We start from the raw sequence: 20,935 nt of genomic DNA on the forward strand, positions 1-20,935 counted from the left end.
TTTATAATGAGAGGGGCAACTTTTTCACACAGTGGGTGGTGCTAAGATGGAACAGGTTGCCAGAGAGAGCAGCAGGTGTTGATACTGTTATGATGTTTAAAAGACATTGGGACAGGTATAGGAGAGGTTTAGAGTAGGTGTTCCCAGGCTGGGCTCCATCAGCCACTTAGTTAATGGTATTGGTCCATGGCATATAAAAGGTTGCGAACCCCTGTTTTGTAGGGATTTGGGTCAAACAGAGACAAATGGGCAATGAACAATCCACTCACAAATTCCTAGAGTCAAGCAGCATTTGTGGACGGAAAGGAATTGTCACCGTTTTGGGTCATAATTCTGTGTTCTTTCCAGCATAGCCTCTATTGCTCCTGCTTCCAGCATCTGTCAACCCTTGAGTCTCCACAGCTCAGTTGTGCATCTTGGTTGGCATGGATGAGTTGGACTATAGGGCCTGTTTCTGCACAGCATTGCTCTATGACTCTACAGCCTAGTGGGTTTTAAAAGTCTGGAACAGACTGACTGAAAAATTGGTGGAGGCAGAAACCCTTACAACTGAACAATCTTTGGACACTGTAGGAGCATGGAGTTGAACTGGTTCTCTCTCTCCACAGATGCTGCCTGACTTGTTGAGTATTTCACTAGTTTCTGCTCTTGTTATTGATTCCTATTGACTGCTAAAGCCTTTTTGTTCATTTTCAAAGTACATTTATTATCAAAGTGTGTAAGCAGTATACAACCCTGAGGTTTGTCTTCCCACAGACAGCCACGAAACGAGAAAAACCATGGGACCTGTTCAAAGAAAAACATCAACCACCTGATTCGCAAAAAGCAAACTGTGCAAATGGCAACAAGAAAAGACGAGTGAAAAGAACGCAGGATATAAAATCAAAGAGTCCATATACAGTTCAGCTCAGTGTTCATTATCTGCAGGCTGCTCAGATTCAAAGTCGCCCAAAAACAGCAAGAGAAAAGCACGTTATAATGTGAATTACAGACCAATGCACAAACTGCAGACCCAGAACTTCTGCACCATCCTTTGAGAGCACTGAGGGAGAGAGAGAGGGAGAAGCCATTTAAACACAGGAATTCTCCTTCTGGAGCAGCGAGTGAGAGGGGGAGAGAGAGACTATCACACACAGTCACCTTCCTCCAGCAAGCGAGAAACTGGTAGACAGCGCTGAACACGCGCTCGCCTTCTGCACTCACCTCGATGTTTTCAGTCTGCCTCAATGCTTTAATTGGAGAAATTAGTGAGAAATGGAATCAATCACGGGCTCGTGCCCCTCCTCTGAGCTTCTTGGCTCCTGAGGCCGCCCGCCTCCTGGAGCCTCCTCAGAGACAGCAAAGCGCCAGATCGTTCAATCGGCCCAAACACCCGCCACCAAACTGTAGATCACAGGTTCTGACAGTTCCAGAGCCACATTTGAAAGAAAAAGAAGATGTTGAGTGACGTGAAAGAAACATCTGGAGAATGTTGCCCATGTAGCATTGTTTACTGATTCCATTTCCAACTCCAGTGTATTTATCTATCAGAAACAAATGTGTTAAAAGGAAAAAGGAAAAAAAATCAAATTTCTTTAATGATCATGTGGGCAGCTGTTGGCACTAGAGTGTAAAAGATTAATCTTCAAGTTCAAGTTTATTGTCAATCAATCATACACAAGTATACAGGTAAACAGCACATCGTTCCTTCAGGTCCAAGGTACAAAACACAGTACATACAGTCACACACGGCACAAGTAGTTACAATCTAGAATAGAACATACAGTCACAAAATAATATGAACACAAGTCCCTGGGTGGCACAGCCTGAAGGTTGACAGGTTGGCATAACGTGTGAAGTGTAAGCTTGGGTTAGACACTGTAATGTTACTGACATTATCGCAATAAAACAAGCAGTCGTGTAAAGATGTGAAACGGCAGCAAAGAAAGAGAGAAAGTGGTCAGCTGATCAGTGACGAGAGCATTCAGACAGGGTGTACATGTGTGCTGGGTGTGCAGCAGAGTGTTAGGAAGCCCAAGAGCTTGGGGGAAGAACCTGTTCTCCAGCCTGACAGCTCTGGTTCTTTGACTGCTGTACCTTCTACCCAACGCAGGGCTTCCCAGTGGACCCCTTGTTTAATGATATTGGTCTATGGCATAAAAAAGGTTCTAAACCCTTGGAGCAGAAGGAGGTCAAAGATATTATGAGAAGGATGGGAGAGGTCTTCCACCTCTTGGAGATTTCGAGCTTATCCTAGGAAGCTGAAAGCAGTGGCTCAAGTCCCGGAGGAAATAATGTTCCTAGGATAAGCTCAAAATTAGGTTTGCACGGTCTGGAAATAGATGAAGAGTCAGAATTGACTGATGTTTCCAACAGCCCATGACTTACAGATGAAAGTGTGCTCATTACTGATCAGGGAGTTTAACGACAGCAGTGGGGAGATATTTCCAGGCGTTTTATGGGCCAATATCAGTGCTTATTGAACATGCCCCTTTGCTCTGCCTTAATCACTTCAGAAGCAGTTACCAAGGCCACAATTCATCAATGCTTTGAGCAAGCACAGAAATGACTCGATAACAGCTTTGGACCATATCCTTGGATTTAAAATATCTGTGGTATTTAGTTAAAGCATAATATATAAGATAATTTTTAAACTATTATTCATTGGATATTCTAAGTAACTAAATATTGCTGAAACCTGCTGAACATTAAGGACATTAAGAGTGAATTGTGTGTTAGCTGAGAAGCAGAAGGAGCTGGATTTGGTGCAGGCTATGTTGCTGCCTGTGACAGAGAAACGTCGGAGTTTGTGCGTGAAGGCGGTGTGCGGTCTAGCAGCGAGTGATTGTCTTAATAGCTTTTCTTGCGATGTTGAGACCCTGTTGAACATTGGCAATATGGAACACTACAAGTCCGGTGCACTGGTTTATTGGCGAACGGTTAGGGAGCTGTGTGGCCTCCATGATAGCAAGGACTAAGCCTCGAGCCACTGGACCACTTGTTTGCAGTTGTCCAGGAGAGTGGCACTGGAGGTGGTGTTGCGTGGCGTCCATACTGGCAGTGGCAGTGCTGCTCTCTAGTGTTCGCTCAGCAGAAGACAGGCTGTATTCTGTTTGACTGCAGACTGCTGCAACATTCATGGACTCAGGGAATTGGGCTATATTTTTGTGTGACTGTACTTTACTGGCTATCTATATAAGAAGCTCTTAAAAGAGCCTATTGTATCCGCTTCTACTACCGTCACCGGCAGTACATTCTATGCACCCACCACTCTTTCTGTGAAAAACTTACCCCTGACACTCCCCTTGGTACCTATTTCCAAGCACCTTAAAACTATGCCCCCTCGTGTTAGCCATTTCATAAAGAGGGTGAGTGGAATCATTCATGATAATGCTGACCCCTTCCTGGTACCTTTCTGTAGGTATGTCTTTGATGGTGGCTAAGCTAGTGCGGCTGAGGTGTTGGGCAGTTTTGCCTGCCCATTGTAGAGCCCTCCTGTCCACCATTGTGCAGCTTCTGTACCATGCGGTGATGCAGCGTGTTAGGATGCTCTCTCCACTGCACTTCTGTTGAAGGTGGTGAAAATTGGAGTGCATAGCTCAGCTCTCTTCAGCCTCCTCAGAAAGTAGAGGCGTCAACGAGCTTTCTTGACTGTGCAGCCATTTATTTAAGCTGCCAGTCCAATTCCGAAACATTAAGCAGTATAAAAAATTAGCATTTGCTTTCTGAGTGCATTCAGATGTGCTTTATAGGCAGCAAAGGAATTCTGAAACACAGTCACTGTAGTACAAGGCTTGGGAAGATTACAGGGGCAAATAACCTGTTCTTAACGGGAGATGAACATGACAAGACGGCCAGGGAGAAGGTCATTGCTACCTAACATCAGGCGGGTTTGAACTCTGAATGATAAATCCATGAGTGAAGAGGCTTTATGAAAGTTGACAAAGAGTTTGTCAGTGAATTCCCAGAGACTGAAAGTCGTGGGGAAAATCTACAAAATGAACAAAGAATAGTTTTGAAAGGATTAAAGTCAGCTTTAGAGATATGGCATGGTAACTGGCCAATCTGGAGCAAAAAGCCTGTGCTGGCCGGGTACACCCATGTGACCAATTAACCTCTTTGGAATGTGGGAGGAAACCCATACAGGGATCGTGTAGGATCTGTCCCTGTGGTGGGACGTGAATCTGGGTCGTGGGGCTGTACTAGTGTTACATTAACCGTTGTGTAACCATGTTGCCTCAGTCATTAGCTTTGTTTGTCACATGTGCATTGAAAGATAGAGTGAAATACGTAATTTCACATCAGTGACCATCACAGTACAGAGATATGGGGGGGGGGGCAGCCCGTAAACTCCCCCACCCTCAGCATGCCCACTGCTTAATAATCCTAACCTGTATATCCTTGGAATACGGGAGGAAAACAGATTACCCAAACAGGACATGGGGAGGGCACACAGCCTCCTTACAGACAGTAGTGGGAATTGAGTCCCAATCGATGATTGCTAGCACTGTAAATCAGAATCAGAATCAGGTTTATTATCACCAGCATATCATGTAAGATAAAGCATTGTGCTCACCACTACACTCGCTCGCTTTGGGTCGCATCTGGAAATTCAAGTTGGCGGACAGTTTCTGTCCATGCCGCTCTGGCATTTTGGGAATACTCGGCAGGTTACAGCAGTGGTTTGCCATTGCCTACTGCCGCATGAGTTTAAAGAGATTACCACCTCTTGTAGTGGATGACCAGGATGTCTTAAGTGCCTTGTCACGCTCCACCAACGCCTGCTGGCCTGCCTTCTTGACCGTTGGACCATTAATCGGTCTCCTCCGCTCCATCTGCCAGACTTCACACGCTGGGATAGACAGGTCCCCTACCTCACTGAGGGCTCGAAGACCCGTTGGCTTCCCTCACCTGGTTTGGCCCGTCTGCCGAGACGGTTTACCGGGGTGTGGCCGCTGTGTGTGCTACAGCTACTTGGAGCCACAGGTGAGAGCTGAGCGCCAGGTGGGGACCAAAGGTGGACGAGTTGCCCTGAATAGGGCACGGCAGGCCCCCCACCAGAGGTGCTGCCCCTCCCTAGACACCCCATACACCCCAACCACTACACTACCATGCCATAAAGAAGCATTCCAATGAGTCAGATATGAAAGTCAGCGTTGGGTTAAATCACTGGAGATTAGGAAGCACTGACACTCATTTGTTTTGATTTATAGGAATATAACACCAGAGTAATGGATTGTAGTGAGATTAAAAAGAGGGATTAATGTAGAACTAGTGTTATTTGATGTTTCTTGGTCAGCACAGACTTGATGGGTTGAAGCGTCTGATACTGTACTGTCTTTCCGTGACTCTATGAGAATCCATATCATCTTTAATTATCTCTCTTGGTGTTCAAAGCTCTGTCGATTTTTGCCTTGAATCTCCTCAATGACTGACTTCCACTGCTTTCTGCAGTCCGGAGGCTCACGACCCTCGGAGTGGAGGAGGACAGCTACAAATCAATCTTAAGCAAGTTGCCCTTTATTCCGAGAACGTGACGCCCCGGTTAAGATTTCTGCTACTACGCTGTGAGGTAGTTTACTTCTAGCAGCTTTCTGTAAAAGCAGTGTGCTATGCTGGAAGGAGTGTTTTGGCTTTGGCTAAAGGTAGGGAGACATGCTGTCCAACTTAGGAATGTGTGTCAGCCGGTCAGGATTGTGGGATGTGGGAGAAGGATGTAGGGAGCTGTGGGGAAGAGTTTCTGAAGGACAGTGGTCTGGTTTGGGGTCTTTTGGCGGGACCTGTGAGTCGGGGCACAAGGGGAGATGCCATTGGATGGAGAGTCCCTGTTGCAAGAAATGCTTTGTGCAGATGAATGGCTCCAAGAAGGAAGGGCCAATACTCCTGAGAGCCAGTTCACTCGAGTTGGTCTTTGAGGGTAGATCAGAACATGGCTGGTGCTTTCATGGACCACAGGTCCAGTGTGCGGGTAAAGAGATATACCCACAACTACTCCAGAGTGATTTCCAATGTCTATGTGCACGTTGGACTGGCTTAACTGTAAAGGGCCCTGTTATTTTTCTTTTCTTTCTCTGTAACTGTTTGTTAAAGTTGAAAATTTGGTGAACATCTTTTCTTTATAATTTTATGTTGGTGTGCTGGGCTACTGATAGCTGTGTATGGGCAGTATTTACACTGCATTTGGTCAAATCGAGGTTGCTTTAGCTGGAATATCACAGCATTCCTGTTTGGTTGAACGCCAAATTATACCAATCCTAGGCAGATTTTGCTTGTGAAAGGTGGCCTTCTCACCACTAAGTCACGTGGCTGTTAGCAGAGTTAGCTAACAGGCCAAGTTGGTGTATGAGCCCCAGCGAGAGAGTTACACTGTCTTTGGGTTCCACGGCAGGCGGACAAGCCTCCCTGGTGGCATGCTGAGTAGAGACATTGGGGGCCGAAGGGCCTGTTCTTGTGCTGCATTATTCAGTGTTCCATTGGTTCCATGAACAAAGGGATTGTGCTACAGAGAACCTAGGGTTGTGCTCCTTGGAGCAAAAGAGGTTGGGAGGGGATTTGGTGGGAGTGGACAGGCTGTTGAGTGGATTGGACAGGGTAGAGAGAGGGATGTTGTTCTTAACAAGAGGTGGATTGAAGACTACTCTCTAATCTACTGCCTGTTACGCTGCCAGCATTTAGAGCAGAAATGAAAGTCCTTCATCCCTGGCGGTTCAGGGCTTCCTTCAATGTGCGAGTAGCTTCTTTGTTTTCACTAGTATCAGTCATGCAAGTTTGAGGTGGACACTCAAGAATACCGTCACACTCAGATGTAGAATGATTCTTCATTGCTGTGTCTGTAACAGTTTTGCTTGACCAGTCAGGGTTGTTAGCCCTGAGCTGAACCCCCGAACTTGGAGACTGGTGGACCGCTTAGTTTGACCTGTTTGGCATGGGTGATCCACCAAGAGCCAAAGCACAAAGCCCTGACTCCAGCCAACATAGCTCTCCAGGTCATTGAGGCATGCAAGCCTCCAACTCCTATGACATTGTGGTCCTCTTAGAGGAAAAACTACAGGATATGAATGTTAAATGAAGATGGCGGTGAACAGCAGAGATATGAGGAGAAATATATTTTATATGGAGAGAGGTGATGACCCTGAACACATTGCTGGTAAAGAGATGGTGGAAACAGAGGCAATGGTGCCTTTCAAAGAAGATTTGGATGGCCAGTCAGGGGATAGTGGGAGTAAGGTTAATGTGAATACTCTGTAGGGAGCCAGGAAAGGGTCAGTGGCCTCCTTCAGTGCTCTCCTGTCCAGATACATCAGTGCTTGGTAGGGTAAATGCTCTACCCATGACCACCAGAAAATCCAAAGATGGCCACACAGCTCAGTACATCAAATGGACTCTGTCTACATTTCTCAGAAAAGCAGCTGCCATATCAAAGACTTCTCCCAGCCTGGACATTCACTATTCCTCCCCCTCCCATCAGGCAGAAGATTTAAAAAAAACCTGAAAGCAAGCACCACCAACCTTATGGACAGACTGTACCCCACTGTTAGAAAACTATTGAGCAGATAAAATCAATTTGTGACCTCACAATCTACCTTGCTATGCCCTTGAACCTTATTGTCTATCCACTCTACACTCTGTAACGCTGTATTCTGCTTTTCCCTTGCGTTGCCTCGATGTACTGTTGTTGTGAGATGACCTGTGTGGATGGCATGGAAAACAAAGATTTTCACTGTACCTCAGTACATGTGACAGTAATAATCCAATTTACCATAGTTCCTTTACCAATGCAACAGGCAGAAAACAAGTTTACCTCAGAATGCCCATCATTCGACTTCCATCACAAGCTAAAAAAACTGGAATAAAACCCAAATGGTGGGTACGTTTAAGAGAAGTTTGGATTATTATGTGTATGGTTGGCCTACAGATGATTATGGTGCATGTGCAGATCAATGGGAATAGGCAGAATTCATTTCCCACCGCTGCCTGTGAGGAGTTTCTACGTTCTCCCCGTGACTGCGTGTGTTTCCTCTGGGTGCTCCAGTTTCCTCCAACGGTCCAAAGCTGTACTGGTGGGCAGGTTATTTGGTCATTGTAAGTTGCCCTGTGATTAGGCCGGGGTTAAATCGGGAGCTTCTGAGTGGTGTGGCTCAAAGGGCCGGTAGGGCCTGTTCTGCGCTGTATCTCAAAAAATAAATAAATCATAGTTCCCCACAGACTAACGGCCTGAAGGGACTGTTTCTGTGTTGTAATACTTTGTGTAATGGTTGTCCGTCGTGTCCAATGATGAGAGGAAACCCATGCAAGAGAGTTTTTAAGGTGGAAAAGCCATTGCACTGGGGCTGTTCCACTCTCTGGACCTCAGAAATCTGGGTCCAGTGGTATGAACAAGCATCTCAAACTGGGGTCTTCCGTGGCGGCCGTGGATGACCGTGAGGCCTTCTGAGCCTTGTCGTGTCTTTGCTCTGTTGCAGTACAGACTTCCCCGCCATTGGATCTCATCCACCAGTTAGCCAGAGCTGACTTTGTGTGCCAGGACGGGTGTGTCCCCCTCTCACCAGGGTACGAGGCCTCCAGCTACCCTCGCCTGGTTTAGCCCACTTGTTGAAGCAGCGTGGCTGCTGCCACATGCAAACAGCTACTTGGAGCCACCTGTGAGATCTGAGTGACCACTGGGAACCAGAGGCGAGTGAGCTGCCCCGGAAAAGACATGACAAGCCCCTTCCACAGATGGTACCCACTCTGTACATCCCATGTATGCTCTACGACTCTCAGATAGTCAACAGGTAGTAACTAGAGCGAGAGAAACCAGAAAGATCATTGCAGGTGGATGAGTTTCCATTGGAACCAGCCTGTATTGCTAACTGTTTCTTTTTCTACAGATGTTATCATGTGTTACAGCAGAGCATAAGAAAGTAGGCCATTCAGTCCCTGAAGCGTACCCCTGCCATTCAGTATGGCTGATCTGCAAATTCCTGGTTGAACCCCGTTAAAGGTGTTGTTCATCCTTCTTACACTAGAAATTAACATTCGCCAAATGGAGTCTCATTCCTTCAGCCTTCAGTTACTTTAGGAAGTCTTACTTGTGATGATGTCACTGCAAAGTGATAATGCTAACCACTCTCAGGGTTCAGTAACCTGGCCTGGTCTGTAATAGTTTGTAAGTTCTCCCCATGACCACATGGGTTTTCACTGGGTGCTCTGGTTTCCTCTCATGGTCTAATGGTGTAAAGGTTAGGTTTAGTACGTTGTGGGAATGCTATGTCGGTATCAGAAATGTTGTGATACTTGTGAGCTGCACCCAACATAATCCTCAGACTGTGTTGGTCGCTGATGTAAAGCAACAAATTTCACCATACAATGTACATGTGATAATAAAGCTAAGCTTTATTCTTTATCTTGATGTGTTGGCATCAGAGAGGGTTCAACAGAGGTTCACAACAAAGATCCTGGAATGAAAGTGTTCATGTTATGAGGAGCACTCGATGGCCCTGGGCCTGGACTCAATGGAGTTTAGTAGAATGAGATGAGGGGTGATCTCTTTGAAACTCATCGAATATTGGAAGGACTAGGTAGAGTGCATGTGGAGAGGTTGTTTCTACCATGTGGGAGTTAAGGACCAGAGGGTATAACCCTACAATATAACGATGTTCTCGTTAAAACGGAGATGAGGAGGAATTTCTTTAGCTAGAGGGTGGTGAATCTGTGGAATTTATTGCCACGGGTCACTGCAAAGGCCAAGCCGTTGGGGACATTTAAGTGGAAATTGAATGGTTCTTGATTAGAAAGGGCATCAAAGAGAAGGCAGAAGAGAGGGGTTGAGAGGGATAGTAAATCAGCCATGATAGTTGGCAGAGCAGACTCAGTGGGCCAAATGCCCTAATTTGCTCCGATGGTCTTATGATGGCAAGAAAAATCATTACTCTATAATACATGACTAGCAATACCCTCTGTGTGCAATTAACATAGTTGCTCATTTCTGTGTTTCACTGAAGTTGAAAACAAAAGAGGAAGCACGAAGTGGTTGACATGGGCTTCTGTTCATGGGGTTAATTTTCCGCCTGATGAGGAAGATTACAGAGTGGAAACATGCTGCTTCTCCGCAGGAGGGAGAACAAATTGAATGATCCTGACTTTCTTTGGGGTACAGTCCAACAGATGGATACTGTGCATTGCTGGCAAATGGATGATGCCACTTATCCAGTTAACCTTCTCGGGCAGAGACTGATGTACTGAAAGATTTAGTCTCCGTCTACTCAAGTGGAAGGTCTATCCATCACGCAATGTTACGTCTCTTACTGGAAGCTAATATGCATTTTTATCTGCTCAGAGTATAAGAAGCAGAAGTAGGAACAGACCACTCAGCCCTAACTGGCGCATTACCATTCGATAGGAATGTGGCTCTAAGGATTAGCTTTAGTTGTCACATGTGCATCGAAACATGCAGTGAGATGCATCATTTGCATCAACGACTAATACGGGATGTGCTGTGGCCGCCAAGGTAGCACGCCCACAACTTACTAACCCTAGCCTGTACCTCTTTGGGTATTTGAGGAAACCGGAGCACCCGGAGGAAACCCATAGAGCTTATGGGGAGATCAAGCGAACTCCTTACAGACAGCAACAGGCATTCAACCCCATTTGGGGGTTGCTGGCGCTGTGAAGTGTTGTGCTAACCACTACACCACCCTGCGACCCCTGTTCATCGCCATCGTTCCATGTGGCCAGAGGCACAGTATATACCTGCTGCTAGCCTCTCGCTCACTGCTGCCGGAGAAGGTGTCTGTGTTTGGGTGGCAGTCTCACACTCCCTCTCGTTTGCTGCTCCCGAGGGAAGGTCCCTCAGGTTTGAGTGGTCTCTCTCTCTCTCTCCCTCGATGCTGCCAGTGGACAGTGCTGGAGCAAGGATTCATCGACCTGGATTGTGGATTTGGACTTTAATTCAGGTTTATGATGTGATCTAGTTTCAAGCTCCAGTTCTGGTCTCTCTTCTTTGTTACTACTTTTGGTTAATTTTTGAATAGGGCAAGCTGGAGATAATGAACACTGAGCTGAACTGTATTAAAATATGCCTTTTGATTTTGTGTTTTATATTTTCTGTTTTTGCTCTTTTTTTGGGTTGCTGTTTGTGCAATTTGTTTCTGCGTGTGGAGGAGGAGGGTTTGATGTTTTTCTTCGAGCGGGTTGGTTCCATGGTTTTCTTTGCTTTGTGGCTGCCTCTGGGACAACAAATCTCAGGGTTGTATACTGCATACATACTGTATTTTGAATCTTGAATCTTGACTTCTATCATTGGTAGGCAGTGTGAGGGAAAGCTGTTGCGTTAGAGGAAAGATTAGATATTGATCTGCTTCAGTGTTAGAGCCGCACACTCTATTTCTTTCTCCACAGATGCTGCCTGGCCTGCTGAGCAATTGTAGCACTGGCACCTTGTTAGAAGGAATAAAAGCACAGACTATTTTCTAAATGGGGAGAAAATTCCAATATCCAAGGTGCAAAGGGGTTTGGGAGTCCTCATGCAGCGAGCAAACCCTGAAGGTTAATTTGCAGGTTGAATTGGTGGTGAGGAAGATGAATGTAATTGTTCACATTCATTTAAGGAGATCTAGGATATCAAAGCAAGATTGTAATGTTGAGGCCATATAAGGTGAGGCTTCACTTAGGGTATTATGAGCAGTTTTCGGCTGCTTATTTAAGAAAGGATGTGCTGACATTGGAGTGGGTTCAGAGGAGGTTCACGAGAATATTTCTGGGAATGAAAGGGTTATCATATGAGCAGCGATTGAAGGCTCTGGCCGGTACATCGCTGGAATTTAGAAGAACGAGGAGAGATCTCAATCGAATGTTGAAAGGCAAAGACAGAGTGGATGCGAAGAGGATGCTTCCTTTGGTGGACGATTCAAGGACCAGAGGGCACAGGCTCAAAATAGAGGGATGTCCATTTAGAACAGAGATGAGGAGGAATTTCTTCAGCCAAAGTGTGGTGAATCTGGGGAATTCGGGCTGCTGTTGGAGTGCAGCTCACTGAATGCATTTAAGGTGGAGGTTGATAGGTTCTTGATTAATCAGGGCATGAAAGGTCATGGGGAGTAGGCAGAAGAATGGAGTTGAGAGAGAAATGGATCAGCCATGCTGAAATGGTGGGGCAGACCCGATGGTCCGAATGGCCTGATTTGTTCCTGTGTCTTATGGTCTATGATTTTGATATTTTTTTTTTTGGTCAGATTTCCAGCATCTGAAGAAATTTGACTTTTTTCTGACTTAGTTGAAGTTGAGATCTGTCTCCTCTCCAGAGACAGGCCCTACGATTCAAATGAAAGAGAGTAGTTGCCATTGGCGAATGCTACCAGCAAAGACTCATCTCACTGATCTCTTCGGGCTCTTTGTAAGCAAGCTTGAGTTTAATTCCAGTTCAGTAGAACTGTGGCAATCTTAAGAAGATTAACATGCATGGAAAATTGTAACAAGAGGGTCATTAACATTGTGTTGACTTTCATTATCACCAACCTCCCAAATAGTGCATTACTTCAGGAACACAATGTAATAATCACTTTAATATATGCCTGACTGCTTCCTTATGGATGTTTGTAAAGCACCTATTTGAAGTTTCATCATTTATAATTGTTGTACTGTGAGGTGGGCCATCATTTTATAGCCTCAGGGAATCTTTTTTTTATTATTAATTTAACTTACAACTTGTTTTCCTAGAACTTGTGATGAGGTTAGACCATGAGACCATAAGGCATAGGAGCAGAATTAGGCCATTCGGCCCATTATGTCTGCCCCACCATCAGTTGCAGTTGATTTATTAACTCTCTCAACGCCATTCTCCTGCCTTCTCCCTGCAACCGTTAACCTTTGCCCTTACTAATCAGGAATCTGTCAACCTCTGCTTTAAATATTCTTGACTTTCATAGACTCTCCTTCCTTTGGCTCCTTAAATCCCCCCATCTCTGTTTGACAGGGATATCCTTGTATTCTGAGGTTATGTGATTATGTAATTCAATTTACAGCATCTGCGGAATCTCTTGAGTTTATACTCCACCATTTGATCCTATCTGATTTATTTTCCCCTTCAACCCCATTCTCTCTGCCTTCTCCCCGTAACCTTTGATGTCCTACTAATCAAGAATCTATCAACCTCTACTTTAAATATGCCCAATGACTTGGCCCCCCACAGCTGTCTGTGGCAATGAGTTCTACAGGTTCACCACCCTCAGGCTAAACACATGCCTGCTCATCTCTGTACTAAAGGAACATCCTTAAACACACACGAAATGCTGGAGGAACTCAGCAGGCCAGGCGGCATCTAGGAAAAGAGTGCAGTTGAAATTTTGGGTAGAAACCCTTGTATTCTGAGGCTGTGATCCTAGACTCCCCCAATAGAGGAAACATCCGCTCCTTGTCCACAGTCCTGAACTTGCTGTTCAGTCGAACCGTGGCAATTTAAGAAGATGCAGAAGCATAGAAATGTGTAACAAGAGAGACATTGAGAATATGTTGTCTGTCATTATCACCCGCATCCCAAATAGTGCATTACTTCGGGAACTCAATGTAATAATCACTCCACTATATTCCTGACTGATTAATTTTTCAATGTTTGTAAAGCACCTATTTGAAATTTCATCATTTATATTTGATGTACTGTGAAGTGGACCATCATTTTATAGCTTCAGGGAATATATTTTTATTATTAATTTAACTTACAACTTGTTTTGCTGGGACTTGTGATGAGGTTAACTTTTTTTTCCAGTCCAGTCCAAAACTTCATTAACTTTAGATGGCCAAAACATGAGTAACTTCTTCGCAGAGATTAAAGTCTAAGTAATTGTTAGATTTATTTTCAGGAAAATTATTCAGTAATGAGAAATGGACATCCCTAGCCTTGGCAGCATTTGCTGTCAATCCCTAGATGAGCTGCCACCCGTATTGCCTGGTGAGATGATCCAGTGGGGGAGTTAAGATGCAATCATTGAGGATAACAAGAAGGATAGCAGGTTTTTTACAAAATGAATACACAACAAACTGCAGATGCTTGAATCTCCAGCAACAAATGAGATGCTGGAGGAACTCAACAGGTCAAGCAGAATCTGTGAAGGGAAATGGGCAGTGAACGTTTTGGGTCGAAGGAAATGGACGGTCAGTGTTTCAGGTCAAGGGAAATGGACGGTCAGTGTTTCAGGTCAAGGGAAATGGATGGTCAGTTTTTCAGACCAAGGGAAATGGATGGTCAGTGTTTCAGGACAAGGGAAATGGATGGTCATTGTTTCAGGACAAGGGAAATGGACGGTCAATGTTTCAGACCAAGGGAAATGGATGGTCATTGTTTCAGGACAAGGGAAATGGATGGTCAGTGTTTCAGGACAAGGGAAATGGATGGTCATTGTTTCAGGACAAGGGAAATGGACGGTCTGTGTTTCAGGTTGAGGGAAATGGACGGTCAGTGTTTCAGGTCAAGGGAAATGGATGGTCAGTTTTTCAGACCAAGGGAAATGGATGGTCAGTGTTTCAGGACAAGGAAAATGGATGGTCATTGTTTCAGGACAAGGGAAATGGATGGTCAGTGTTTCAGACCAAGGGAAATGGATGGTCATTGTTTCAGGACAAGGGAAATGGACGGTCAGTTTTTCAGACCAAGGGAAATGGATGGTCAGTGTTTCAGGACAAGGAAAATGGATGGTCATTGTTTCAGGACAAGGGAAATGGATGGTCAGTTTTTCAGACCAAGGGAAATGGATGGTCAGTGTTTCAGGACAAGGAAAATGGATGGTCATTGTTTCAGGACAAGGAAAATGGATGGTCATTGTTTCAGGACAAAGGAAATGGATGGTCAGTGTTTCAGGACAAGGGAAATGGATGGTCATTGTTTCAGGACAAGGGAAATGGACGGTCTGTGTTTCAGGTTGAGGGAAATGGACCGTCAGTGTTTCAGGTCGAGGGAAATGGACGGTCAGTGTTTCAGATCGAGGGAAATGGACGGTCAATGCTTCAGGACAAGGGAAATGGACGGTCAGTGTTTCAGGACAAGGAAAATGGACGGTCAGTGTTTCAGGACAAGGGAAATGGACGGTCAATGTTTCAGGACAAGGGAGATGGACAGTCAATGTTTCAGACCAAGGGAAATGGATGGTCATTGTTTCAGGACAAGGGAAATGGACGGTCTGTGTTTCAGGTTGAGGGAAATGGACGGTCAGTGTTTCAGGACAAGGGAAATGGACGGTCAGTGTTTCAGGTTGAGGGAAATGGACGGTCAGTGTTTCAGGTTGAGGGAAATGGACGGTCAGTGTTTCAGGACAAGGGAAATGGACGGTCAGTGTTTCAGGACAAGGGAAATGGACGGTCTGTGTTTCAGGACAAGGGAAATGGACGGTCTGTGTTTCAGGACAAGGGAAATGGACGGTCAGTGTTTCAGGACAAGGGAAATGGACGGTCAGTGTTTCAGGTTGAGGGAAATGGACGGTCAGTGTTTCAGGTTGAGGGAAATGGACGGTCAGTGTTTCAGGACAAGGGAAATGGACGGTCAGTGTTTCAGGATGAGGGAAATGGACGGTCAATGTTTCAGGTTGAGGGAAATGGACGGTCAGTGTTTCAGGACAAGGAAAATGGACGGTCAATGTTTCAGGTTGAGGGAAATGGACGGTCAATGTTTCAGGTTGAGGGAAATGGACGGTCAATGTTTCAGGTTGAGGGAAATGGACGGTCAGTGTTTCAGGACAAGGGAAATGGACAGTCAATGTTTCAGGTTGAGGGAAATAGACGGTCAGTGTTTCAGGACAAGGGAAATGGATGGTCAGTATTTTGGGTTGAGTGAAATGGACAGTTGATGTTTCGGGTCACAATCCTTCATTTGGACTATCAAATTCAAATGAATCTTGCTGGCTTTTTAAACTTTGATTATGAGTGTCCATCTTTTATCTCAGATGCTGAGTTCCTCCAGTACTTTGTGCATTGCTGGATTTTTACAAAGTTAATGAATTATTATGTTTTAGGTTCGTAGTGATCGTTTTGAGGAGAAGGGGGGAAGTTCGGGATCAGGTCAGGGTTTAGGGACAGGATATCACAGTGTGTGTGGTAATGTGGGAACCCAAGTGCGGGGGAAAGACAGACTCCACCGTAGCGAGGCTGCCCAGAGTTTACTCATTAGGATTCCAACAGAACACTGGCGGCTTGGCTGAGTGACACCTCGAGACATAACATTCTCAAAACTAGGACCCCACGATTAACATTAATCAGGCATCCACTTCAATAATACAAGTAACACAGAATCCCAAGCCCATCAAAATAAACTTAACAAGTTTAAACAGAAGGTAGCAGTAGACTGCATTATAAGGAGTGAGTAATAACACCAGGAACTCTAAATGATTAACAACTCTCATTAAGCAACAATTAACCAGTTCAGGTGCTTTAAAAACCTTGAAGCCCAGAGCTGTCCGATTCCCCACACAGACCCAAAGAGCTCGTTACATGGGGATGCGTATTAATGATAGGGCAGGCTGAGTCTAAGATTCTGCTCTGAATTCGAAAGTCATTGATGGGGACGTGGTCGGCAGATCAGCGAGGATGAGGGCTTGAGTCATGGGTATATTCTGAGGATAGGTTCAGGCAGGAGGTAAAAGGGCCAATGATCCCCTGGGTATGCAAATCATGAAATAGGCCTTCGAGGCCTAGTACTGGAGCTCCATCATCAGCAAATCTGGAGCTCGGGGTCTGGATTTCAGGGAGTCATTCATTATCATTGGCAAGTCCTGGGTCAGTACTGAGGGTCAAAGCCCGAAGTTCAGTTGAAAGCCCAGGAGTCAAAGCCTGAGGTCCAGACCCCGGAGTCTGTGAGTATCTTCAAGTCCGCGGGGGGAGCTGAAGGTGCAGTGTCTGTGAATCCACTCGCCCGCTGGAGGCTGGAGGCCGAAGGAGTTGGACAGTCCTGGGGTTAGAGGTGTGCGTGTGTGCATCATTTGGTGAGAGGGAGGACCAGGAGCTTGTTCTGCTGTTGTTACCTTGTTGCTTTGTAAATCCCGTTTTAGTGTATGTTGTTCTGTCAAACAGTGTGCATGCTACCGGAATCAGAATCAGCTTTAATACCACTGGCTTATGTCATGAAATTAGTAGTTTTATGGTGACAGTACAGTGCAATATATAATAAGAACTACAAATTACGATAAGAAATAGATATACATATGTTAGAGCAGTATGAAATGGAGAGAAAGCTGTGGCCTGTGCAGCAGGCTCCGCCTCTCCGCACAGCTGACGAATCCAAAGGAATGGCAGAGACCAATACAGGAGTTGTCGGTCAGCGACGAACTCAACGTAGGACTCCAGCTCCGTATTTTTCCTCAGGGTTTAGTCCCAAAGACTTTACCATGAGTGAGGACAGCTGCAAGGCAGTGTAAGTTTGAGATCAGCGTTTTCTCTCTCCTGGATGTCCTGCCGGCGATGGCTGATGAGCCTCATCTGCCCAAACAGAGATTGGTTTTGAGGTCAGTATCTCACCTTTGCCCCTTCTCCCGTCAGAAGAAACAGTTCCATTGGGCTTAGGCACATGTGATGGCCAGGAGCTGGACTTGGTTGTCAGTAGCTATTTGAAACGCACAACATTATCCCCACTGCCACCCCCAGCTATAATAACCTTAAGGAGCCATATATATATATGTAAGTGTGTTGTAGTATATGTGCAAAAAGAGAGAAAAAAATACTGAGGTAGTTTTCATGGGTTTGTTCATTGTCCATTCAGAAATCTGATAGTAGGCGGGAAGAAGCTATTCCTAAAACATTGAGTATGTGTGTGTCTTCAGGCTCCTGTATCCCCTCTTTGATGATAGTAATGAGACGAGGGCATGTCCTACATCTGAGTACTGAATGATAGCCGCTGCCTTTTTAATGCAACAGCTTTTTCTATGCTATGCTGGCACTGACACTTGCAGGCTGCCCCCAGCAGTTCCTCGGGTTTGTTTGTTGTTAATTCAAATGACAAGTTTCACTGAATGATGTACGTGAGATAATTGAATGAATCTGAATCGGATTAAGGCAGCTTTTGGATCTAGATTTGCTTGTTTAAAATTCTCAGCCACCGGGTTTGAATTAGGCCTTGTGTTCTCTGGAGCGTCAGATTATTGGCCATTGATGTTACTACTATGAAGCCACACTCAGCAGCTGCATTAACAGAAGTCTGGATCTGTGCCTCCGCGATCTGTTCAGATTTAATCCTGGCGGATAGGTCGCCAGTTCCTTGTCCCCACACCATAAGGTGACACATGAAGCTGCTATAAAACAAAGGCTGGCACATCTTACTGGCTGTGGGCATCCCAAAGTGTTTTACATGTACTTCTTGGCCAAAATAAAATCTATTTATTTAGCCATACAATGAGCTGCACTGCCCAACAACTTATCACTGTGTTAGACTAGTCACCAGAACTGGACAAGGTGTACCCCGGGCTACTGTGAGAAGCAAGGGAGGAGATTGCTGAGCCTCTGGTGATGATCTCTGCATCATTAATAGGGACGGGAGAAGTATCAGAGGATTGGAGGGTTGCAAATGTTTTTCCCTTGTTCAGGAAAGGGAGTAGAGATTATAGACCACTGAGTCTTACTTCAGTGGTTGGTAAGTTGTTGGAGAAGATCCTGAGAGGTAGGATCTATGAACATTTGGAGAGACTTAATCTGATTAGAAATAGTCAGCTTGGCTTTGTCAGGGGCAGGCTGTGCCTTACGAGCCTGACTGAGTTCTTTGAGGAAGTAATAAAACACATTGATGAAGGTAGAGCAGTGAATGTAGTGTATAAGGATTTCAGCAAGGCATTTGATAAGTAAAGAGACCTTGCTTTGTGGATCCAGAATTGGCTTGCTCACAGAAGGCAAAGGGTGGTTATAGATAGTTCATATTCTGCATGAGGTTGGTGACCAGTGGTGTGCCACAGGGATCTGTTCTAGGACCCTTCATCTTTGTGATTTCTATAAAGGACCTGGATGAGGAAGTGGAGGGGTGGGTTAGTAAGTTTTCTGGTGACACAAAGGTTGGAGGTGTTATGGATAGTGTGGAGGGCTGTCAGAGGTTACGGCGGGACATTGATAGGATGCAAAACTGGTCTGAGAAGTGGCAGATGGACTTCAACCCAGATAAGTGTGAAGTGGTTCATTTTGTTAGGTCAAATTTGAAGACAGAGTTTAATATTAATGCTAAGACTCTTGGCAGTGTGGAGGATCTAAGAGATCTTTGAGTCCACGTCAATAGGACACTCAAAGCTGCTGCGCAGGTTGACAGTGTTGTTAAGAAGGCATATGGTGTGTTGGCCTTCGTCAACCGTAGGATTGAATTCAAGAGCTGTGAGGTAATGTTACAGCTATATAAGACCTTGGTCAGACCCCACTTGGAGTACTGTGTTCAGTTCTGGTCACCTCACTACAGGAAGGATGTGGATACTATAGAGAGAGTGCAGAGGAGATCTACAAGGCAAGGATGTTGCTTTGATTGCAGGGCGTACCATATGACAATAGTTTGAGTGAACTAGGCCTTTTCTCCTTGGAGTGACAGAGGATGAGAGGTGACCTGATAGAGGTGTATAATGTGATGAGGGGCATTGATTGTGCGGATAGCCAGAGGCTTTTTCCCAGGGCTGAAATGGCTAAAACGAGGGGGCATAGTTTTACGGTGCTTGGAAATAGGTACCGAGGGAATGTCAGGAGTAAGTTTTCACACAGAGAGTGGTGGGTGTGTGGAATGCACTGCCGGTGACAGTGGTGGAAGCGGATACAATAGTGTCTTCAAGAGCCTCTTAGGTAGGTACATGGAGCTTAGAGAAATGAAGGGCTATGCGGTAGGGAAATTCTAGGCAGTTTCCAGAGTAGGTTACATTTTCGGCACAACATTGTGGGCTGAAGGGCCTGTAATGTGCTGTAGATTTCTATGTTCTGTGTTCTAATCATAGGATAACTTAGCGGTATGTGTTTGGACTGCAGTCACTGCTGTGGAGTCTGGGCGCTCTGACATGTGGTCTGCTGAAAGGAGACGGCAATCACGCACACGAGAATGCACGCACTCCAGCCAATTCGGGTTTCCAAGTAACTGCGTTTAATTCCTTTCCTTTAATTTCAGTCTTGGTAAGCCATGATTGAAGCACGGCGAAGACAGCACTTTCTGCTTACCTTAATCCACGTTCCAGGAAGGATTCGTGATTTAGATAGTTGCTATTACAGGAGCAGTGTTCACTTAGTTCTAAGTTACTGTGGTACAGTGACGGCATTAGTTTATAGTTAGTTTGACAGTGTTTAGTTATTGGATGCGTTAGCCTGATGTTTATAATTTTCCTTTATTCTGTGCAGTTCTAATTAAATCTCAGTAAACTATTCATTCTGTGTCTGTGTCTCTCCCTCTGTACTTGTTCTCTCACTGAACTCCTGTCAGTGAAAGGAAACCAGAGCACATGGAGGAAATCTATGAGAATGTACAACCTCCTTACTGATGGGGCCGGAGTTGAACTCTGAACTCCGGAACACCCCGAGCTTCAATAACTGTTAGGCTACTGTGACTCCCTTATGCAGCCACCAATTTATGCACCGCCGGATCTGACAGAGAAGAATGTAATAATTTGAGTGATGTTGATTCAGGGGCGGTAATGGTAGGCTATGGGATACTGGCTTCATGACCAGGCAAAGTTTGAAAAAAAAGAGCCTGATTAAGTTAAACTTGAATAAAACATTGGTTAGGTAAGGAGAAACTTTTGTTTAATGCAGAGTAATTATTATCTGGAATTCACTTTCACTTAGGATGGTGGAAAGAGAATTCAGCTGGGTGTTACAGTCACCGGCTTGTGAATGCAAATATTCAACTTGATCAGCCAATCTCGTGGCAGCAACTGAATGCATAAAAGCTGCAGACAGGGACAAGAGGTTCAGTTGTTGTTCAGACCAAACATCAGAATGGGCAAGATCACTAAGTGACTTTGAGTGTTGAATGATTGTCAGTGCCAGATGGGGT

At 45.2% G+C, this 20,935-nt stretch overlaps 1 protein-coding gene and 1 long non-coding RNA gene across 2 annotated transcripts in view; one reads left to right on the forward strand and one right to left on the reverse strand.

The window, feature by feature from the left end:
• Positions 1-1,515, reverse strand: part of LOC132398783 (uncharacterized) — a 29,373-nt gene extending 27,858 nt beyond the window's left edge. Inside the window, exon 1 of the long non-coding RNA XR_009513794.1 lies at positions 1,204-1,515. This is a non-coding gene — a long non-coding RNA (uncharacterized LOC132398783). The remainder of the gene's footprint in view (positions 1-1,203) is intronic.
• LOC132399094 (ras-related protein Rab-26-like) overlaps positions 1-20,935 on the forward strand; it is a 425,754-nt gene that overhangs the window by 388,492 nt on the left and 16,327 nt on the right. The window lies entirely within an intron of this gene.

This window comes from Hypanus sabinus, chromosome 9 (genome assembly GCF_030144855.1).
Source record: "Hypanus sabinus isolate sHypSab1 chromosome 9, sHypSab1.hap1, whole genome shotgun sequence".
Taxonomy (NCBI): Eukaryota; Metazoa; Chordata; class Chondrichthyes; order Myliobatiformes; family Dasyatidae; genus Hypanus; species Hypanus sabinus.